Source organism: Peromyscus maniculatus, chromosome 9, assembly GCF_049852395.1.
Source record: "Peromyscus maniculatus bairdii isolate BWxNUB_F1_BW_parent chromosome 9, HU_Pman_BW_mat_3.1, whole genome shotgun sequence".
Classification (NCBI taxonomy): domain Eukaryota; kingdom Metazoa; phylum Chordata; class Mammalia; order Rodentia; family Cricetidae; genus Peromyscus; species Peromyscus maniculatus.
Genome location: NC_134860.1, coordinates 114,382,818 through 114,407,022, shown reverse-complemented (window position 1 = coordinate 114,407,022; position 24,205 = coordinate 114,382,818). Strand labels below are relative to the sequence as shown.

At 36.6% G+C, this 24,205-nt stretch overlaps 1 protein-coding gene and 1 long non-coding RNA gene across 2 annotated transcripts in view; one reads left to right on the top strand and one right to left on the bottom strand.

Annotated features, from left to right (window-relative positions):
- The window catches only part of Gpc6 (glypican 6), a 1,071,780-nt gene that overhangs the window by 844,211 nt on the left and 203,364 nt on the right, over positions 1-24,205 (bottom strand). The window lies entirely within an intron of this gene.
- On the top strand, positions 5,725-8,868 carry LOC143267466 (uncharacterized). Its single transcript, XR_013042609.1, has 2 exons — positions 5,725-5,861; positions 8,606-8,868. It is a non-coding gene; the product is annotated as an uncharacterized LOC143267466 (long non-coding RNA).

Below are 24,205 nucleotides of genomic sequence, written 5' to 3'. Positions count from 1 at the left end.
TGGCAATTATCTGTCATGCAACTAAAATATATTTAAATTATTTATATTCAAATCTCATTAAAGACATAACAAGAGATTAAGGATGATTAACTCAGATTGGATATTGTATTTAAAGGAAACAATTCTAGTATCATTTTGCAAATAAAATGGAAATTCCAAAAAAGCTACTAATAATAAGACTTGCAAAGGACAAGAACTTGCAGATGAAAACTGTGATCACTTGGGACATACTGAATATTCTAAGCAGAAAATCTACATTTGGCCAAAAGAAAGGAAGATTATAGCAAAGGAAGAATTTTTTGCTATTTATTGACCCGTGCCTAATATATTTCTTTAGCTGAAATTATGAAAAATGAGGCATATCCCACTTAAGAAATCCTTCTTTGCCTAAGCCCTACTTGACAACTACCAACTACAGATGCATAGATCACTCCCACTTCACTTTTAGAGTTATGAGAACTCTTACATAGACAACACTAAATGGATAACCCAAGATCTTAAACATGGGAGCTAGAGAGATGGGTCAGACAAGAATGCAGTGGCCTCCAAGAATGAAGACCTGGGTTTGATCGCCAGATGCCACAGAGAAACACACAGGTGTAGAGGCTCACTTGTCACTGCAGCAATGAAAGAGAGGGGCAGGTGTCCCTGGGGCTCAAGGAGCAGAGAGCCCAGCCACTCAATGAGCTCCAGGCCAGTGAGGAACTTTATAGAGGCTCCTGACCAACACCTGAAGTTGTCTCTTAGGTTACACGTGCACACACGCACACTTACGTGTATACACACGCACACACATACAAACATGCATGATCTCTCATACACGTGCATATACACACACATTCACACACATACATGAACACAATACACTCACACATATGCATGAACACACATATGCCCACACATATTCATGGACACTCATACATATATGCAAGCATTCACACACACACACACACACACACACACACACACACACACTCACTCACTCACTCACTCACTCACAGCCAAACATGTAAAAGCATGTACATGTACAAATGCACACCTGTGTAGGAGTCAATGAAACCCAGACGGACAATCACATTGCTATTTTCAATTTTAAATGTTTTTATTTTAATGAAACTTCCATCTGCTTTCAGTAATGGTTTACGATTCATCTCCTATATGAACCATGACTTGAAAAGAATTCAGTGGAATAAACCAAGAGTGAAACTTATTTCTTGGAGAGCATTGTGTATTTTCTGCACAGACAAGCCTTATGATGGTCATGGGCAGGCTATGCAATGGACCCATTACCATGAAGAGAATGGGCTTTGGCTGTGGTGGAAGAGACACGTTTCATTTTGATTGTTGTCGCCATGGTGATAAAAACAATCCTCCTCTGGGGCTGACACCAGGATGCAGCAGCCACCTGGAAACATGGTGTGTATTATAGCTACATTCTTACTTTCCAATAATTAATTAAATAAAAAAACTAAATAAGAACAGACATTATTTTGGTGCTGTTATTGACTGTCCAGTCAATTCAAAACTCTATTAACAAAACAATGAATACGTTTAATGTTAAAATGCAACCATTGAAGAAAAGGATAAAGCATGCTTGGATATTAAGATTATATAGCTAAAGGCCTCTTAAATATTATTGGATAGGTGGAAGGACAGTGGGTGAGTGGATGGCAATTCTCAGATTTGGATAAAAAGTACATGGACTATTATATATTTGTTTTGTTTTTTGTTTGTTTGTTTGTATTTTGTTGCTATTTGTTTAATCTTGGTACATAGCAAAGGACAGCCTTGGGTTCATTTTGCTACTTCGGCCTCCTAAGTGCATCACTGTATCTATGGAATATTATAGCATCTATAAAACTGCTTCTAAGTAATTACATTCCACAGCATATTCTATCAAACAATGTAGTCCCTTTCTAGTCTAAGATGCCTGTGCTTCAGTGATATTGACCAGCACACGTCACAGAAGAGATGACATCTCCTATCTGAAAATGAGCAGAGACAATGCAAAAATCTAATGGAGAATGTGAAGTGGTTTGCACAGTTCCTCATAAGTGACACAGCTATTAAAGGGGGAAAGCTGAGCTCTGACAGTGACAAAGACACCTAAATGAATGTCTTAGCTTCCTTGATGACATAAGAATGAACATCACAATTAAAAGTACATTCAATATAGCCACTGCCAATACCACAATACAGAAACAACCTCTGCTGGTGTATAAAGTGTCAAGTCTCCAAATATTAGCGATTGTTAGAATGAGTGCCTTTGCCTCATGATATTGCTAAGCCCAACCTATGGGCTCATTTTAAAAGGAAATTTTATTGTATATATTTAAGGTTTATGACATAATTTATGTCTGTAATAAAAAGGAGAGTGAAACAGTTAAAACACCTTTTCTATCACATAGTTCCAATGTTCTCCATCGTAAGAGCAGCTGGACTCTGCACAGCAGAAATCCCAAACACAATATAACTCCAAATTACAGTTCTCAGGATACACATTAGATTTCCAGACATGTGCATCTTAAATATTTGCAACTCTGCATCTTTTCACCTGCATTTCCCAGTTCCTCTTACCACTCCTTACCTTAAAAACTGTTTCAGCATCTATTCATGTATACTTCATGTATCAAACAGTATTCTGGTTTTTATTTTGTGTGTTTGAATTATATCAGTTATGCAATATTTCCAAGTGTGTCCATGTTATGACATATATCATTATCTCTTACCTACTCAAGACTGAGTAGTAAAGTCATGGGCATTGCTGAATCAAAGCCTTGAGCTTTTCGTTGTATCTGATTTTTAAGAAGTTTTTACTCTGAACCCTTGTACTTTAAAATCCAAGCAGAAATACTTAGTGACAAAAACCACAGCATGTTTCAAAAACAATTTTTTTCACATTTGTATACTGTAATATATTATGAGAGAATGTTTTTTTAATTTTATAATTAATTTAATTTTACATATCAGCCACGAATTCCCCTGTCCTTTCCCCTCCTCCCCGCTCCCTCCAACCCACCCCCCATTTCATCTCTCCAAGGCAAGGACTCCCCTGAGGATTCAGCTCAGCCTGGTAGATTCAGTGGAGGCAGGTCCAGACCCCTCCTCCCTTCACCCAGGATGAAAAAAGTATCCCAGTTTAAGTACACATCTTGGAATTATGAAACCTCTTCATTTTATATGAGATAAATACAAATAAATGTTATAGGATAATTAGCAAGAGATGTAACAGCAGTCAGTGTTTCGTGCACTGTACTTTGGGGCCTGTGTATTCCTCTAACAAATGCAGTCTTAAAATTCCATTGATAGAGTTGAATTACATTTGAGTATGTATTCACACATAAAGGAATATGATAAATATTTCATGTCATCTGTGGGTTTTGTTTCTGTGTATTCTTGCAGGTTTGTTTTATATTTCTGGGCAATCACTTTCTTAGCCATCAGTTTAGGCGAATGAACCAAGTAACCAAGTAGAGTAGTTTCCTTTTATCTTCCATTTTACTCTCTGTGGTTTCAGTTGCCCCTGGGAACTCACATGACTCGGTGATACCCATGGCTTAGTAATCAGCCTTGACAAGGTCCGTGGCCTGATGTTTGATACCACACAGATATGCTTGGAAAAATTATTCGAAATAAAACAGACCAACAACACAAAGGAAAATATGGACTATTGTTTGAAAACTTAGGTATACAGGAACAGGTAATTAAACAATGTTCAAAAGAATTACATAGAAAATCTAGCAATGAACAATACATTCATAGTAAATTATTCATAGGTGTGAGTCATGTAGTGAATATGTGAATCCTCCTAAAGCAACCAACTACAACACGAGTTAGGACTTCAAATACTGCCCCCAATGGGTATATCCTACCCCACATCAGCCACTGAGTAACTGTCTCTCTCTGTTATCAGACTGATTGTCACAGTGTAGTCAGGTTGATATATAGGGTTCAATGCTTTAATTGTACATTAATGCCTACATTCAGATATCTACAGCCAAAGTGGACAACTTCAGACAACTTCAGACAGAAATAAAATACTTCCAAATTTAGCCTTCTGAAAATAAACTTTGAATTTGATCTGATTCATATAAATTTCATTGTTTTATTTTAGAGTCCTCTTTGAACAAACTTTCAAACTAACTTTGGAAAAATACAACCAATTAGTTTCCATCTTACCTCTGGTGAATTAATCCTTTTAAAAATATCACACTATCAGAAGAGCAATTAACAGGGAAAAGAAATAAAAGGCACTCAAATTGGAAGAGAATAAAGATATCTCTATTATAAGATGTACGATCTTCTGCATGGAAAAAAAACTAGATAAACCATTAAATATAGAACTAATAAGTGAATTCAGCAAAGTTATAGGTTATAAGAACATCAAATGAAAATAATTTCATTTCTGTACGCTGATAGTGAGTGGGTAAAAATGTGATTAGGTATGAAATGCTTCAGAATAGATATAATAAGAAGTACAAGACTTACCTGCTGCACACTACAAAACATTATGAAAATAAGTGAAAGCATAAATAAATGACATCTGGAACTACCAGGAAGATGTCAAAACTCGACACTAGCCCAAAGATCAAGTGCAATTCCTAACAAACTGAGAAATGGAATCTAAAATTCACAGGGCATGAAAGGTACCCCGACAGACTCAGTGGTGACAACCAGGGAAATGCTGGAGGAGTCTGATGTGCCAATGTGCCACTATCAAGAACTGCTAAAAAACCAGAAGACCCAAGACAATAGGGCTCTGACAGGAAGAGACTCAATGACAATAATGGATGAGACCTGAAAGTCCAGAAATAATGCTTACTTTTCTGGCTTTCTATGCCAAACACAGTTTTCAAGAAACAAGGCTAGAATGTGTCTATCTACAGACAAGAGGGAAGAGGCAGGTGGCTGACTCACAGGGAATACTGATGTGACCTCAAAGGAGACAAATGTGAGGTGTAAAATAATAAAATTCTTAGCATCAAGAAAAGAGACTAAAAGTATGGTTCTGAACTAGGTGGTAGTCACACAGATAAAATCACAAAAGCATAAGTGACAAAAGAAAAATGAATAATGCTAAAATTGCATCAATATCACGAACAATAAAAATTTGACAGCAAAAGAAACCATCTAGAGAGTGAAGAGATAATAGGCAAGATGGAAGATGATATTTGTAGATCAACTATCTATTAAGGGGCTGATACTCAAAATATGTAAATAGTCCACTCTACTTTTTGATTTAAAAGATGAGTTACCTAATTAAAAACATGGGAAGGGACCTAAACCTGCAGGTCTTCCAAGATGCTATACACGTAGCTGCTAGGTACTTGGGAAGACACTTAGCATCAGTAGCCATCAGATAATTATGAAGACACAGGACACAGGACATTATAACCCCTGGATGGAGCAAATGACAACCACTATTTCTACAGAAATCGAGCACAGAGCTTCACACATTGCCAGCAGCCCACTGATGGGGATCAGCTGCTTGCCAAAAGTGTCAGGAAGTAATTCCGGATAAACACAGAATTATCAGTTGATCCAGGAATTCCATTCCATGGTATATACTCAAAAGAAATAAAAATATATTCACAACACAAAAAGAGTAGCAACAACCCAAATATCTGCTAATGGCTAAGCATGTAAATAGAAGAAAAAATGCACTCCATGGACTATTATAAGATAATAACAATGGGTGGAGTCCTGCTGATGTGACATCATGTGTTGCAGGTGAATGGTCCATCCAGCAAATCCACTGTCCCAATAAAGCAATCTTCATCAAAGGATGGAGTCAGTGATTGGCTGACTGCAATTAGCCATAAAGGTCTTGGAAGACATTGCAGAGTGCCTAAAGTGGACAGGTAGGGAAAAGAGATGTTTTGGGGAATATTTGGGGCTGATTGTTCAGGAAATTATCTCAATAATTGACTTCCAAGTTTTTATTATACTGGAACAATTAGGAAATCATTACAGTGGCAGGCTGATCATATGCCCAATGTGGGGCACCATATGTAGACAGATTTTTCTTTGGGCAAACAGCTCACAAAAAAAAAAAAAAAAAACCTAACATGGAGACTTATATTAATTATAAAATCTCGGCCAATAGCTTAGGCTTGTCCAACTAGCTCTTAATTAACTAATTTCTATTAATCTATGCATTTCCATGTGATTCAGGGCTTTTACTTCTCCTCCTGCATGTCTTGCTCCCTCTTAGTTGGGCTGAGGTTTCTGCTTTTCTTCTTCCCAAAGCTCTCTGTCCAGAAGCTGCTGCTATACCTCCTGCCTACCTATTGGCCATTTAGCTTTATATTCAATCATTCACAGTGACCTATCTTTACACAGTGCAATCAAATGTCTCACAATAATCATGGAGGAAATTAAAACTCATTTAACACGAACACAGTAGACAAATTCAGACTTAGACAACAGAATAGTGAGTGCCAAGTGGGGTCTAGAAGCAGAGGATATGAGATTTCCTTATGGGTGTTGAACATGTTCTGGAATTAGGAAATATGGATTGAAGAGTAACTCTGTTCATATACTAATATTCAGCATGCTGCGTACTTGAAGAAGGTAAATTATATTTTATATAAATTACATCTTCACAAAACTGCTTCTTTGAAAAAGGACCTGTTCTTGTCCACAAAACCCAGCTTAAATATAAACCGCAGCTTAAATATCACCAGATTCATTTACTTGAAATAGAAAACAGAACCCAGATAATAAGAACCAGTAAATTTAATTAAGCATTGCAAAGGCCTCCCCTTTAAACAAGTGGAGAAATCAGCAAGATGTGTTTTTATATGTCAAAGCAATATTAAAGAAACACACCCCTTAAATCAATGTGTATATTTTACAGTTTAAAATGTTAATTAGTTTTTATTTGAGCATTAGCATCCCTAGGAGACACAGTGACAAAAGCCACAGGTGGAAGTGACACACTGCTTATCAGAAACAAGAAGTTATATCATTGTCGCCAAAGTAAACAAATTGTCTCATAAGAAATGTATGATTTGACATTCAGTTATCAAAATAGAGCTTTTATCTTGCTTTTGTTGCAAATTTCATTTCTCAGCAATGACTTCACAAATTCCTTCCTCTATGCATGTCTTATTTCTTTCTGTTTCCAAAATAAATTAATCCAGAGGATCTTGGCCCCTGATGTCTCTGTCTCACTCACCGTGGGAAAGAAATCATAACTGTGCTCCCAAAGGCCATGCTGTATGGCCACTCCCACTCAACGCCAGTTCACATGAACCTGCATTTGGAATGATCCTCAGAACACAAAATGGTTGACAACAAGTGGTTCTACAGTTAGTGTCATGCCAAGTACAAAAAAGAAAGTTGGAAAGTTGTCTGTGGATTGAATCTTCTAACTTTTGACACTAACTGGTTCACAAACTTCCCGACACAGTAACAGTGAAACATCAAGGATGGAAACTTTCTGTTTTAGGTGATTCTCTACCCCATTTGAACTGATCTACTCATTGAAAAGAAAAGAAAAGAAAACAAAACAAAACAAAAAAAAACCTACGTCTTACCTATGTTTTCTGTGGCTAAATACATTAACTTTATGTATTTCTTATGAGTGTTTTGGAATGCTTATGCCCAATGTTGCACAGATGTTCTAGGTTTGTATGTGTGTTTCTAAGCTCAGATCTTTATCTTGGTACCTTTGTTAAGTTGAACTATTCAAGTTTGAAATAGGATTTTGAAATCTCAGGTCCTAAATCTCTTTTTAACACCATCCTTGGACTACAAAAGTCAACTAGAAATAAAAACAGATCCTATAGAAAAAAGTGAGATGTAGACACACACAAACACACATATATGTGGGGGGGGGTAGGTGTTTGTCTGTATGTGTTTGTGTTTGTGTGTACTGAGAATGTGTAATGGATTCTTGGCATGTAGTGCTTTTACTCCTCTTTCTAAGCAGACACTTTTTAAAACATGATGCAGCCCTATTCTGGTTGCTGGGTCTATCTTTCAACGTCTAGATGGCATGGGCTCAGCTAGCCTCCAGGCAAACAATTCTTTCTGTTTGTTCACTCAATAGCTTAAGCTGTAGTACCACAAGGAAAATTCCCACTTTCTGATTACATCTGTGTAGCCAGTTACAGAATGTTTTGTATTTTCTCACTTTGGAAAGGTCCATCATACCTGGGATTTGGAAGTCTTTAAAGGGATTTCTAAGATTATCTCCAACAGTGTTATCTGATCTCAGAGGCATTAATAAAATAAGTATACTGTTTTGTTAAAATCTGGGATGTTACCCATGCTCCTGGTTCATCTTATTGAACAGTACAGTGCTCCTACTGGCCATTTCAAGATAATGCGACAGGATTTTCCTGCCTGCTTAACTACAGCAGCCATAGTTCCACATCCCAGCCTCAACGCTGGAAATCCCTGTGCATTCACAAGGTCCATAAAACGTTCTAAGGAATGAGGACCACTTTCAGTAACTGAGCCTGCCTCCAGTAACCAGCAGCATGGGAAAATGTATTTGTAAACTCTAGTGGTGTCCATGCAGTCCTCACAAAGATTTGTTCTACTGTTTCCCAGGATGACTTATAAATAAAGATTTCACACAGTGCTTCCATTTCAGGCACATGTCCATGCCAGTCTCCCTACCTGGATGCCAGAGGACTAAACAAATCACGGAGGACCCAAACCAGGCCATACAAAACTTCATTTCTGAGACCAGAAAGCTTCCTGAACTGAAACTCAAACAATGAGAAGAGGCATATAAAGCTGGGATACTGTGATTTCAAGAGTGAACAATCTACGGAGCGAAATTACTTCCCAAACAACTTTAATCATCCTCAATGTCCAGTTCATAATAAATACCCCTAAAATGTTCAGCAACAATGTCACAGCTTCTCTAATAGCCTCCACATTGAAAAATGCAATAAGAAAAAAAAACAGTATGTGTTTAGAAAATACTAATCTGAGTATCACTGAATATCCTACAGAATAATTTTAAGTAAGTGATTCTCATATACAGCAGTATGTTAAGATTAAAGAGCTTCATACATTTTTTCTTTTATTAAAAAGGACACCTGCTGTTAAAATTGCACTTATTTTGTGTCTAAGAAACAAACAGTTAAGAAAGAAGTAATTAAAGGAGTTCTCGACTACAGCTTACTTGCAGAAAATGATTTCATCCAGAAAAGAGTCAAATTGCAGTTGTTTCTATTATAGCTGAATACGTGAGAATTATCCTTGAAAATGATACTAACTCAGAACCCCAAACATGTAAGCCTGTTTCCAAATGAACCGCTACTACACTGGTCACTGTTTATTTAAGAGCATATCATTCACTGTTTATGATAGGTAACTAGATTTTGACCGGGAACTTACTTGTCTGGGTCATTGTATTGCATTTCCTTTGGAAGCATGAAAACTTGTTTCAACAACATAAAAATGTCATTTTCAGCCAAAACCAGAGAACAGTTGCAAATTATAAGTACATAGAAACTCTTAGTGATTAATTGCAACTCCACTATCCATGAAGAGACTAGATCCTGCCTTTATGCCATTCATGGAAAAAATGAGTTAGAATGATGCACACAGGACAGCAAATGCATATTTTAAATTTACCAAAATATTCTTATGTCAATAACTATGTAAGCAATTCCAACTGTTCTTTATAAAAACTAAATATATACTTAAGGTCTACATTAGTGTAAAGTAACATGAATATTTTTTATCAAAAAAGGAATATTTTTAATTTTAAAATATGAAGCTACTGGGAATGGATTACACCTTTAAAATGAATATTAATAACAGTTAGTTAGAAGTCAGGGAATCCGGCAGAAGAAGGTGAGAAAGGATTGTAGGAGCCAGAGAAGTGAAGGACATTACAAGAAAACTCACATAATCAACCAACCAGGGCTGATAGGAGCTCACAGACACTGAACCGACAATCAGGGAGTCTTCATGGGACTCACCTAGGCACGCTGTGTATGTGTTGCAGGTGTGTAGCTTAGTCCTCTTATGGGACTCCTAATGGTGGGAATAGGGGATGTCTCTAACAATTTTACTGGCTTTTGGGACCCTACTCCCTCTATTGGATTGCCTTGCCCAGACTTAATACATGGGGAAATGCTTAGTCTTACTGAGAATTGATATGCCATATTTTGTTGGTACTCACAGAAAACCTGTCCTTACCTAAACAGAAACTGATGAGCAGTGGATATGGGGGAGGTTGGGGTGGGAGGATGGGGAGAGGGACTGGGATGAGGGAAAACTGGCCAGGATGTAAAGTAAGTAAGTAAGTAAGTAAGTAAGTAAGTAAGTAAGTAAGTAAGTAAGTAAGTAAGTTAAGTAAGTAAGTAAGTAAGTAAGTAAGTAAGTAAGTAAGTAAGTAAGTAAATAAATAAATAAATAAATAAATAAATAAATAAATAAATAAACAAATAATTTTTTGGAATTAATGGCTAGCCCAATAAAAGTTACTCACAGAGACTTGACAAAGATGACCCAGGTGTGTCTCTTACTCCTATTATATGAGAATTAACATATAGTTCAGCTCAGAAAGGAACACAAGTAGAATATTAGGTAATGGTAACTGGAAGATCGTTGGTTTCATTTTTTTCATTATATACCATAAAATATCTTTGTTCCTATTAGTTATTCTTTTTTAAAAATGTTTTTATTTATATGTGCGTGTGTGGGTCCACAAGTGAGTACAGTGCCTAAAGAGATCAGAAAAGGGGGTTGGAATTCCCTGGAGCTGGCATTACATGCATTGTGAGCCCTACAAGTGAGTGCTGGCAACCAAATCTGAGTCCACGCAAGAGGAGTACAAACTCGACCTCTGAGCCCTCTCTCCTACTCTGCTTACTCTTATTCAGAATACTGAATGCATTATTTTCAGTGTGGCCATTTCCAGGTATTTATTTGTCTGAGTGAGCACACACAAAAGAGTTCTTTTATCCTTTAAAATCAAGTTATCATTTCACGTTGGATGACTAACTTGAAAAGCACAAGAAGATGGAGAAAGGGAAACCAAACAACTGTCCTTGGAAAGTTATTTCTGTTTTCACACATGACAGTTGCGCAGAGGTGGATGTGTAGAGGGTTCCGAAGAACTCCGAGTAATCAATGACTGAGGGTGAGGAACTTTACTCATTAAGAAAATTCAAGTATACTACATGGCAAAATTTATCAATGGCTTTTCTATAAACAGTGTGTCTATCTGAACTATTTCAGTACACAAAAGCCTGTGGTTGTAATGTTATTTGCCAGAAGTGGGCCAGGTCTGGAGCCTGTACATACTATAAAAAGCTATTGTCAGTTACAGTGGATAACTGAGTAGGGGGACAGCTATCTTTCCGAACAAACCGAGCTCAGAGATTTTGATCAGCTATATGTGAGACTTTGGAAGAATGGCAGAAATGATAGAATTACATTGTAATCTCTAAAAATAAAAGAAATATTAAAATAAATGAATGAGTAAGGGCTAGAGAGATAGCTCAATGGTTAAGAGCATTGGTTCTTGCAAAGAAGATTGGCTCCGTTCCCAGACCCACATGATGACTCACAGCTACCCTTAACTCCATTTCCAGGGGATCTAAGAGCCTCTTCTGGCCCCAACACACACAAGGCATGAGGTACACATACATGCATGCAGACAAAATACCCATATACATAAATAAATCTTTTTAAAAATGAATATATCTTTTGACATTTTTGGAAGATGCTACAACATGGGAACTCCCTGTTCCATTGGCTTTCACAATGGTTCTGATCTCTCTTCCACTGAGCCTTAAGGGAGGAGGTGGGTTGTAGATGATTTGCTGGAGCTGAGCTCCTCAATTCTGCATTTGGATCTATTGCGGTTTTCTGTAACAGACTCCATATGCCAAAAAATAAGTTTCCTTGATGAGAGTGAGAACTATATTTATCAGTGCATTAAAGTGACAATTGTTTAAAATGTGGTTAGGGATTATGTGCTTTAGTAAAGCTGTGGTTGCAGGTTTTTCTCTAAGACCAATGGCTACAGTAGACTGAGGTACTAGCTTTCCAGTATTAGGCAATGATTTTCCTCTTGTTGAAAAAGCCTTAACCAACACGACTGTCTAAACACATTCTCAAAACAGAGAACACCAGGAGACATGATTATGTGGAAGGGAAAACCCCACAAGGCTTCAACTCTAGACAAAGAACATTGGGTAACTAAGAAATGCTCAGAATAGAAAAAATAGTTTTCCCCAGCAAAGAGCACACCAATTGGTTATTCAATACCAAATGAGAAGAAATGGAAGACAAAAATGATATAAGTATATTATAATATCAAAAAGGTATTTAAAAAATAAATAAGGGAATGAATATGTGAATGCACATCTCTGATTCAGAAAAATCGGAGCATAAGCAATCAGAGAGACATCTTCCAAAGTTTACTTGTTACCCTAATGAATTCAAATGAGTGACACACATATGTTCAAGGCACCAAAATTAATCTCAAGATCACTGGTGGATTTCCCAATGAAATTGGGATTTCCCAATGAAATTGGGAAATAGAGTATTCTGATGAGAAACTGTTATGTGACTACCTCTTGTAAGTTAAAAGAATATATATATATATATATATATATATTAAGAGGACATGAACCTTAAATACTCTCTCTTAAAAGGAAAAAAACCTAGTCATTCTCAAAAGGATGACAAATAATTCTCCTAAACTATGTTATTAGCAATACGATGAATTATACAATAGGAATGCTTGTTCAAACTATTTTTTCTGATAAGAAACACTGCATTTTAAAGAGCAACCTCTATTTTAATATTTAATACCTCAGCATATCCAGATCTCTAAAAGTAGCATGCTATTTAGGAAAGAAGTGCACTTCTCGTGATGTTAAAAGCATTTCTGGCATTTTATATTACCTGCTTTTTAATGACTGTATTTTCCTAGCATTAAAAATGAATTAATCTCGTTCTCCCTAAGTACTGTGTTGAACATAGTAAAAGAAACAGGGTACTCTGCCTTGCAAAAGCCACATAGATCGTTGTCTGTCGGCTTATGTGGCCTAAAAGCAAGATATCTACATCGACATCTAACTCTAAGGTGAAATTTACAGGTTTCACAGACACAAGGTTTTATTATTTACCATTGAATGATATTGACAAGAGTGTCGACTGTTGAAGTGCAAATGAAATACAATTTGAATGCTGTCTAAACAGTTTCATACCAGAGGAAAAAATTTACCCTGTAGTTTAAAAGTATGCTCAATAACTAATGTTAGTAATTTGGAATGGTTTATAAGAAATTCAAACAACTTTTCCCATCAGTTCTCCAGTTTCCTTAGTTATAAGAAATTTCCACATCCTGACAGCTGCCAATTATCACATTTACTATGAGTTAATCAAAATAATATAGAGGGAACAATATCACAATGAAAAGTTATAAAGGGGGGATGGAATTATCTACACCAAGAATTTCAACAAGTAAGCAATGAAAAGTCACAGTAGGGAAGCAGTGCCCACGAAGCACTGTGAAATGAGTCGTATCTAGAGGGTGATTGGTATTTGAAACAATAGACTAAGTGTGGTGGTGCATACTTGCAATCATAGCACTTGAGAGGCAGAGGCTTTCTTAGTTAAGTGGGTAGCCTGAGGCTAGCCTGGTGTCTCGACTGTATGGGACCTTGTGAATAAATCAACAAATAGGAAGGAAAAGCGCACAAACAAAAATTCAAGACTACGTGTAGCATTTCATCTCTTTGATGTACTGTGTGCCAAACTGATCACTCTGGTGTCCCATGAAGTTTGGACTAAGTTTTGTTTGTTTGGTTAGTCTTCATGTGCTGCCTCAGTTGCAGGGAAGTACATTGTAAAGAGAGATAACTGAATCTCTAGTGCTCTGACAAGAGAGATGAACAGATCTAGCAAACTGGACATGTCTGGGGAAATAACATTGAGAGAAGGAGGTAACTGGTCCTGAACAACAAACATCCTAGCCTCCCTACCACTGTACATACGTAGAGATAATTCCACTTAATACATAAAAAAGCCACCCTCAGAACACAAGGTGGCCCGTCGGTAGTCTGCACATGTGACACATACAAATATTGCATACAATACTCTAGACTCTAACACAAACCTACTGTTAAAACCACAAAAGGAAGGTAGAAATGTACTTAAAGCCTAAACATAACCAACTTCACTGAGCTCCTAAACAGAAATATAAACAGTTTCCACAGAATTTAAACGAGGCTTGCAATATTCACAGTGTCCAAGAAAATATAGAGCATCACTTAGCATATGAGCAACAGAAGAACATCAGCTCCATAGGAAAAGACGCTACATAGGTGTCATAGATGACAGGAAATGGACACACACTCAAGAGGATTTGTGCACATATAAAACAGAAAAGAAAAAAAAAGCTCATTGTTTATGTACCCAAAAATAAGTTATGAACACAAAATCCAAACTAGCTGTCCTTAAAGGAGAAGAAGGGAAATCTACAGAAAACAAAGAATTCAATACTTGTCTTTCTGTGATAAATAGGATGAGTGGTTAAAAAGTCAGTTGGGATGGAAGAAAAGTGAAAATTATTGCTTATCAAGGGAAACCAGTAGACATTTATAGGCTGTTCAACCCGACACCAGCCAAGTGTGTACTCTCCTCACATACACCTGAACACTTGCCAGGACAGACCACATCCTGGGTCATAAAACCAACAATAACAAACAATAAATCATGAGGGTCACATAAGCATGTTCTCAGACAGGAACTAAATTAAGCTAGAAATCATTATCAGACACATAACATAAAATTCCCTCAAACAAGATAAAACATTTCTGGTTAATCTACAGATGAAAGGAAACAAATCTCAAAATAAATTGGATAATATTTTAAAAACAACTAAAATATCAATTTAACATGATGGAATTTTTGAAACAATAAAATAATGAGGGAATTTATAGCAAAATTTCTTACATTACAAAAGAAGGTCTCAACATTTCTATATTAACGAAGAAGATAAACAACAAAATAAATATGAAGCAAGAAAGTAAGAATGAGAGTGGCAGAACTCAGGAGTATTTTAAAAAAATAGACAAGAACAAAAACATTGAAAGGCGTTAAAACATCATACTGGGAAACACAGAAGCCAAAACACACACATTACCAGCATAGGGAATAAAGAACACTTTTATACAGACTACATGAGCATTAAGGAGTTATTATAAGCTTTGAATAACTCTTTGCAGGTAAATTAATTTTCTAAGTTAAAATGGCCAAATCCTCAAAATCCACAAATGAAAAAGAATGATTGAAGCTGAAATAAAATATAATTTTGATAATAAATATTAAACAAATAGACTTGCTATAGAGAGATGTAGATAGAAAGACAGATAGGCCGGGCGGTGGTGGCGCACGCCTTTAATCCCAGCACTCGGGAGGCAGAGCCAGGCGGATCTCTGTGAGTTCGAGGCCAGCCTGGGCTACCAAGTGAGTTCCAGGACAGGCGCAAAGCTACACAGAGAAACCCTGTCTCGAAAAACCAAAAAAAAAAAAAAAAAAAAAGAAAAAGAAAGACAGATAGATGATAAAAAATAAAGTATGAAAGGAGAAAGGAAAAAGGGAGGAAGAAAGGATGGAGAACAGAGAGAGAGGGAGAGGAGAATATTATTCTGATATGTAGAAGGACAAGATTCTGGAAGAATCATGAAGCAAAAGAGAAAAAGAGACAGGTTGATAATAGCAGCCTTCACTTTAAATTCCCTAATTAATGAGGCTGGAAAAGGCTCAAAATTATGAGACAAGTCTCAGCTGCTGACTGAGACCCTGTCTCAGCAATGAAAATACAATAGCAAGCTGAAAGAAGGGTTGGAGGATGGGTAGACTACACTCTTACAATGCTTATCAACTCAGATGCAAAAACCTCAATAATACTATTTGAAACCTTTACTTAACAATAACTAAAAATAATAAAAACAACAAACAAGAGGATTTTATCTTAGTGATGCAAGGTCAGGTCAGTATATAAAAATCAGTCTATAGACCTGTAAACAATCTCTGTTGTTGAAGAAAATTCTTATGAACTACTTTAGAATACTCATTGGAGAACACATAAGATGCAATAATGATGTAACAAAATTCTACCAATAAAAAAGGAGAACTTCTTTAACTTAAACAAGGCATCCTTGAAATACCCACACCTATTGTGTTAATGGAGAAAAACTGCAATGCCCTGTGTAATCCTTGCTAATGCAATAAGTAAAGAAAAACTGGGAAGACTTATTTTATTCAGTATTGACACAATAATTCTAAAATTTATATGGAATTGCAAGACAGACCCAGAATTACAAAAATGCATTTACACCAGATGAAGATTAGGAGGATGAGGAGGGCGAGGAGGGTGAGGATAAAGATGAAGATGAAGAAAGAACAAGGCCGTTTTAATACTTACTGCAATCACGTGTGCAAAAACAGTTAGGAAGATACATACACTAATAAAGGGGAACTAATTCAGTGAACCCAGAAACAAACCCACCTGTGCCAGCATGGCTGTGGTGTTTTTGACAAAAGGAGACAGAATCATCTCTTTAGGGAGTTATTTTGGAGCAATAGAACTTCCACACATAAACAAAACAAACAAAAGGACCTATGTAGACACCACACATTATGGAGACCTACTTAAATCTTAGTACAAATACAAAATGGAGAAAAAAACTCTAGAATATGGTGTTAAGAAATGATAGACGATTTAAATAGGGATCACCAAGGAATAAAATTCTATATTGGGCTTCAAAAAACTGAAAATATATTCTTCTGTGAGAGTTAGTTAGAGAGAATCAAGACAGCTGCAGGAAAATGTGTGAATAACACAATATTCAGTAAATGTCATTCATATTTCCATCCTAAGTATAATTCTCATTACATTGATGTATTCAAGTAGTATAATTCATATACCAGTTTAACAACAACAAAATCACTTTCCATACATGCTAGTTTTTAAAATAAGTTAAAAAATGTGGAAGGTATATTGCAATGTTATAATTTTTATTTCTATTTTTGTATATAATAAAAATAAACCAACTATATTACATTTTGGCAAGGTTGGAAGTCCAGTTGCATGTATAAAATCTAGCTACATTAATTTGTTTTCAAAAAGCTATAAGGCTATAAGTATCATGTAATTTTCTTATTGCATGAGATGGCTCAGAGGTTAAGAGCACTGACTGCTCTTCCAAGAGGTCCTGAGTTCAATTCCCAGCAACCACATGGTGACTCCCAACCATCTATAATTGGATCTGATGCCCTCTTCTGGCCTGCAGGCAAACATGTACAGAACACTGTATACATAACTAAATAAATAAATAAGTAAATAAATAAATGAATGAATGAATAAGTAAGTGAATAAATAAATAAGGAAATAAATAGAATCCTGTAATTTGTGTTCCCCAACTACATTTGGGAGTGGGGTCTACCTGGAGTATGGTCCACCTGCACTAGGTTGAGAGGGGGAGGAAGAAAAACAAAATAAAAGTTGGGTAGATCAGGAAGTAAGGATAGAAAGGATGAACATGGGGTAAGTTGGGGGAGTCTAAAATGATACAGTACATTTTATGAGATTTTTCAGAGAATTAACAAAAATACTATTTTTGCGTTTTTGTAAGGACACTGAAAAGTATACTTTATTTATTTTACATTTCTTTTGTAAATTGAAGTTTTTTAATGGCTTAAAAAAGAATGCAGATTTTTTTCAAGCTGGAGGGAGCATGCTCTAAATGTGATCATGAGTCCCATCTATCCAACGGTCACCGGGAGGTATGTTGGCACCTACTGTGAAAGTGGGTCTGTCAGTTTTCCTTGTGGTGTTATCACTTTTTGCCTTAAATACTTCACCTTGTGTTATTAGATACAAAGTGTTTGGAATGAGACTAGGTTCCTTATTGGTTCAGCCCTTTGCCACCATCTCGTCATGGACTTCAATAATGCCCCATCTTATAAGGCTACAGTTCTTAAGTTGTATGGATAAATAAACATTTATCTTGCTCTTCTTTTTAAATTATATTTTGTAGTTGTATACATGTAACCAAAATTTTAAAGTGACAAAGTAAATTTTTACTTAGAAAACTTCCCCAAAATATTTAAAAGTATCTTATTGGCCCTGGTAATGGTAATGAAAAGGGAAAGGGTTCAAGTAAATAAATAAACAGAGAAACTGATCTCTGAGAAAACAAGGACCTAATAAAAATTTCTAATTAGCGTCATTTGAAATGAAATATTGAAGAGTTAGTTGCTGTAACAGCTTTTTTTGACAAGTTTTAACAGCAAATATATAGTTTTTCATTTTATCTAATGAAACATTCCTATTACGAGCTGGCTTTTTGGAACCTATTTCTCTATGGTGGGATGCCTTGCTCAGACTTGATGCAGGGGCGGGGGAGCTTGGTCTGGTCTCCACTTGATGCTTTGCTGATTCCCATGGGAGGCCTTACCCTTACCCGTGGGGGAGGAGTTGATGGGGGTGGGCAGGCAGTAGAAAGGAGTTGGGGAGAGGGAGTGAGAGGAGGGAGGAGGGTAGACTGTGGTTGGTATGTAAAACACATTTTAAAAATTAATAAATAGAAAAAGAAATTGTACCCAAGAGTTTACTTTAGGTGTTAATACTTGCATTATTTTAAGAAAAGGTTGTCTTGTCATTTAGATGACCTGTGTCATGACTATACTTCTTTGGTGCTATATGTGTTATGAACATCACACTCCTGGATGCTTCTGTTCGGACTGCTATGAATACAAACAGCATTTTATTTTTAACAAACAGAAAAATACACCATATTATGGTAAACTGCATAACTCTGAAAAATTAAAAATGTTTCTTTTAAACCCTGAGTCCCCAACCAAGAATTACAATGTGCTTCTTTATTACAATAAGATATATAAGCCAATTAAATCTTTAGGCACTATAAGACTACCTAACCACAATGCATTTAGCACTATGTTTCATGAAAGAAATGACATTCAATAGTCTCTTGTGTGGTATAGGGATAAATAGATGAAATTTGTTATTTTAGAACATACACAGATTCAAGGAAGTATGCTAGAGTGAATAGTATCTTCTATAAGGCCAAATGAATCTACTACACGACAATATTCTTTATGATTAAGAGTAATTCACGAAGGTATACCTCACGCATGTGGAAAGACACTTAAAACCGAATGTGTTAGCAGTATTCTGAAGAGTTTTCATGTTGAATGAAACATCCTGGCTCACAAGATTATCGTAAGCCTTGTCTGGTGTCACTCACAAGGCTAGAAGACAGCTATTAGAGCTCGCTGCCAAGCGTCAGACAGACTCCTGCAGACTTCTCTACAGCAATCTCCACTATTTTGCAGTTGCAGACAGGAATCATGATGGTCATCTTGTTGCAAATCCTATACTCCCAAGAGAGTCCATATCAACTATTACAATCCTACAGACACAGTTTTCAGGGCCACCTTCATAGAACATGACATTGGGAAGGCACCATTATGAGAGAGCCACCACATATTAAACTTTCTCCACCATACTTTACCAATCAGATGACGGAAGAAATAATAGCACTGAGTATCTTGGTTCACAGCCATTTTCAGACGATCATGAGATCAGAGGCAGTTAACTAGAACTCTCCCTCAGAAAACAGTCTGGGCATTTAGCTTAAGAATAAAAGTGTGGGGGAGCAGGAATGAGACACAACTTCACAATATGAAGCTGAACACTGACTCTGAATCTTAATATCTATATAAAAACTTTGTCAAAATTACCGTATTTAAATTCTTTTTCATCATCAGTAAAATCAGCATTACATATGTTCTCAAATTTTTATTTATTTATTTATTTATTTATTTATTTTTATTTATTTATTTATTTATTTATTTATTTATTTATTTATGTTTTTTGAGACAGGGTTTCTCTGTGTAGCTTTGTGCCTTTCCTGAAACTCACTCTGTATCCCAGGCTGGCCTTGAACTCACAGAAATCCACCTGCCTCTGCCTCCCGAGTGCTGGGATTAAAGGCGTGCACCACCACCGTTCAGCCAAACATTTATTTTTGAGGATAGTATCATAGAATATATTTGGAGAGTATACCACATTTAGAATTCAATTTTTCTTATAAAACAAGTTATAACATCTAAGAGAGTGAAATTATTATAGTAGCATCCAAAGTAATATTTACTCACCTATAAGAATTAAAGGATGTTGTAACCCTCCAGAAAAGCCACTAATTTTTCCTTTATTGGTTTTTATTTTTCACCTTTATTATTCTCTTCATTTCTCCAGTATTTTTTTTTGTCCCCAATGTTGGAAATCTAACCTAGGGATTTATATTGCTAGGCAAGCTCTCTATTGCTTGACTAACTAGTACCCTTCTCCTGGTGTGGTGGTCTGAGAGAAAATGAACCCCCAAAGAAGTGGCACTATTAGGAGGTGTGGCTTTGTTGGAGAAGGTAGAGCCTTGTGAGAAGATGTGTGTTTCTATGAGGGTAGGCTTTGAAATCTCCTTTGCTTAAGTTATGCTCAGTGCTGTAGACAGTTCACTTCCTGTTACTTGAGAATCCAGCGTCCTTTTTGTCTGCCTGCATGGCACCATGTCCACCATGATGATAATGGACTAAACTTCTGAAACTGTGAGCCACTCCAGTTAAAGGTTTTCCCTTATAAGGTTGCCATGGTCATGGTGTCCCTTCACAGCAATACAAGCCTGAACTAAGACACCTGGCAAGCTCAATTCTCCATGATGTTGTGGACTCTTTGGGAAACAAAGACTATGTGCATTCTCTAACAGTTCCCCTTAGCAGTTTGCTCAGATGTCGAGGGGAAGCTGGTGGGGTGGGGGTGGGGGGAGGTTGTGTATTCTAGAATAGCCTGGGCAACATATTCAGAGCAATTCCCATCACAATCAGTACAGTTTTCAACAAATTCTGGTGAAGCAGATAACCACACTCATTCAAAAGAACAGGAAATAAAACTGCAGCCTTATTTATGCTTGTATAATATAAGCAACACAGATATTCAGAATTCCTGGGTTCACACATTAAAACTCATTTGATGAATAGTTTTTTTGACAAGCAGAGATGAGGTTAAGTTTTGAAGATATAACTCTTCACAGGTTTGTCAGTCTTTATCATCACAAAGAAGACTGTTCAAAAATAAGAAAGTATTCAAAAAGTTAATATATATTGTGATACTTTTGACAAAAAGACGAAAGGAGGCAGAAAATACAGAAAAGCTTCTTGGTATAAATGGTGTCACAGTCAGGAATGATGACACAGAATTATTTAAGGATCCATGTAGGTAATGAATTGGAGAGAAGAAAGATTAAAGCAAGACCACATTGATAAAAAAGAGTGAAATTTGTAAGTCTGAAGATGAGTAGAAGGTTTACTAGTCAAAGAGAAAAACACAGGGAAGTTTACTTACAAGGCAACATTATTTCTAAAGGCCTTCCACACTGTGGTTCTGCCTAATTAGAGGTGTTGTCATTCATGTCTGAACATGGTCTCTGTTTCAATGGACAAAGTTCAAGGTCGATACATAGGAGCAAGCCAAAAATGACTAATGAGATGTCTACTACAAGCTCTGATAAAGGTCTACTGTCAAAAACAAATCACAACTCTAAAACTTTTTAGCATCCTGAGATGACAAGAATCCTTTACCTTCAAACACGTTTAGTAATTGGATCACACTGAGTTCAGTGCGTATTTCCAACTTGAATCCAGACCAAATGAAGGTACTATTGCCGAGCCCTGGAATAATAGAGTAGAATCCCTGCCTACATGGCCTTCTCGTGTTCCAGATGATGGTGCTGGCCATTTTTGTCAGGCTTCTATCACATACAGCTTTTTAGAAATTATTTGTTTTCTTTTCTTCAAATAATCATCAGTGTTAAAGGCCCAACTCTGGGGGCTACATAGTAAAAAACACCCAACTAGGAAGTAATTAGGTATTTCTATAAAATAATTGTAGGTTATAGACCATATAATTTAATTTCTAATGTGGAAGTTATCCAGAATTTGATTGCTAGAGTGATTTATGCAACACAATATTCGGGTTGAAGTACAACATATTTTTCATAAGCACCTAAAATTGGAGCACAATTTATACTATTTCAAACAGAAAAGACTGTCCTAATTCCTAAATAAAATGATTTATACACAAACTATTATGCATCTGGAAGGCTTTAGAAATGTGTCTCGCAGTAGTCTGAAGCCTTAGGAGGCAAATGGTGACGAAGAGCAGAAGTGGGGCACAGGGCAGCAAAGAGAAAGGGGAAGGCCATGGGCAAAGCTGAGAGTCTGCCAGCACCCATAGCTTTGCTTTGTGGGGTTTTCACTTTGATTCTCTCCTTTTTCACAGACACAGTGGGCTTGCTTATTTCTAGGTTGCGCCAGGAGAGCGTATTAAGTCAGGTGACCTCTTTACTGCACTCTTTTACTCCCGTTTTCCCTCTGCTCTTCCACTTATATGCACCCAGCATTTCCCTTTATCCCTTCATTTCCTTAGTTTTTGGAAAATATTAGTGGGTCTTATTTTTATCTTACAACCTTCAAAGAAACCATAATCCACTAGCGAACTTGAGTTTCTAAGTTCTTCATCTTTTAGATAACATTCCTAGAAGGGGAGTGGGGGGCATACCAAACCAGATGAATAACGTCCATGACTCCCCAACCCTACAAAAAGGACTAGAGGTAACTGAGGAAGGCTGGGAGTGAGAATGGTGGTCCTTCCCAAGAAAGAATATAACAATTGGTTGCCCATTCCCAAATGGTCAGCTCTGAAAACATATGTACATGTAATATTAGAAGGACAGAACAGGTTATATTTAGGAATAAATGTGTGGATACACATATATGCATAAAATAATAAGTAATGGAAAAGAGGCCATGAATTTGAGGGAGCATGGAGAAGGGTATATGTGACAGTTTGGAGGGAAGATAGGGAAGGGAAAATGTTGTAATTATAATCTCAAAAAATGTTCAAGTGTATAATTTTAAAAGCAGCTTAGCATTTAACTTCAACTTTGGAGAAGAAAATGCAACAGTTGCATTTTGAGCAGTAGGTTCTTCAGGCCAATGGGACATCAGGATTTAAAAGTGTTGTATCAGAAGAAAATATGCATTTAATCTCAGTAATTTTCTTTGATAGCTTGGCAATCCTGATTAGAGTGTGTCATTTTCCAGCTTATGAAATCCATCACTCTCTGTCGGCATTCTATATGCTCCATGAGTTCTGAAGGATCTTCCCAAGGATGAAGAAGGATGGATTCTTTCTTAAAGTATATTTTGAATCACATCCAACAGAGAAGACATAATAAATCTTTTAGCAATTTCTGACCATATGTCACAACTCTCAAAAGCAAATGAAGGCTTTCATGGTTCTAAGAGATTATTTAACATTAATGCTATTGAAGCATTTGTCCTAGTTTTTCTGCTTTCTTCCATCATAAGTATCTCCAGAAGATGGAATGGCTTGTAAGTTGGATAATACGCAGTGTGCTTGATATATTATAATAGAACCTGAATGTTCTTCCTGCTCTTCCAGGTTGCTCTATTTCATATCATCCACAAATATTGGCAATAACCCTATGCCTAATCAATAGAAACACTAAGATGAAATAATGGAAAATAAAGATGTTTACAAAAGCATGACATAAAGTTGAAGATTTTTAGAAATAATTTTTGTGTATACATGGTATGTGGGCACTTTCGTGTACAGGTACTTGGCGGGTGAGCACTGGTGCTGAGGTCAAAAGAGAATACAATGTATTTTTTATATCACTTTCCCAAGAAACAGAGTGTCTTGATAAACTCGTAGCTCACTGTCTTTCAATTAGGCTGGCTAGAAGCACGTCCCCAAAGCCTCCTGCTTCCACCCATCCAACACAAGGGCTACAAGTGTGCAGTCAGACCTGGCTGTTATGTGTAGTTCAGGGATCCAAACACAGGCCCTCGCTTCAGAGGATGTGTTCTCATAAACTAAACCACCTTCTCATTGCTTTCCGCTTTGAAGAGTGCTGTTGCATCAGCAGAGTGAAATTGAACTTGGAACATTGAGCTGGTAATAGAAATATCTGAGCTTTAACACATGTCATGGGCTCAAAAACTTCCATTGTAGAATGTAAGTCTTGCATTAGCCAAACTTTGAGTTTCTCTTGTGCTTAAATTCGTCCCTCCCTTTTTTGTAAATACAATGGTAAAATGAGTATTT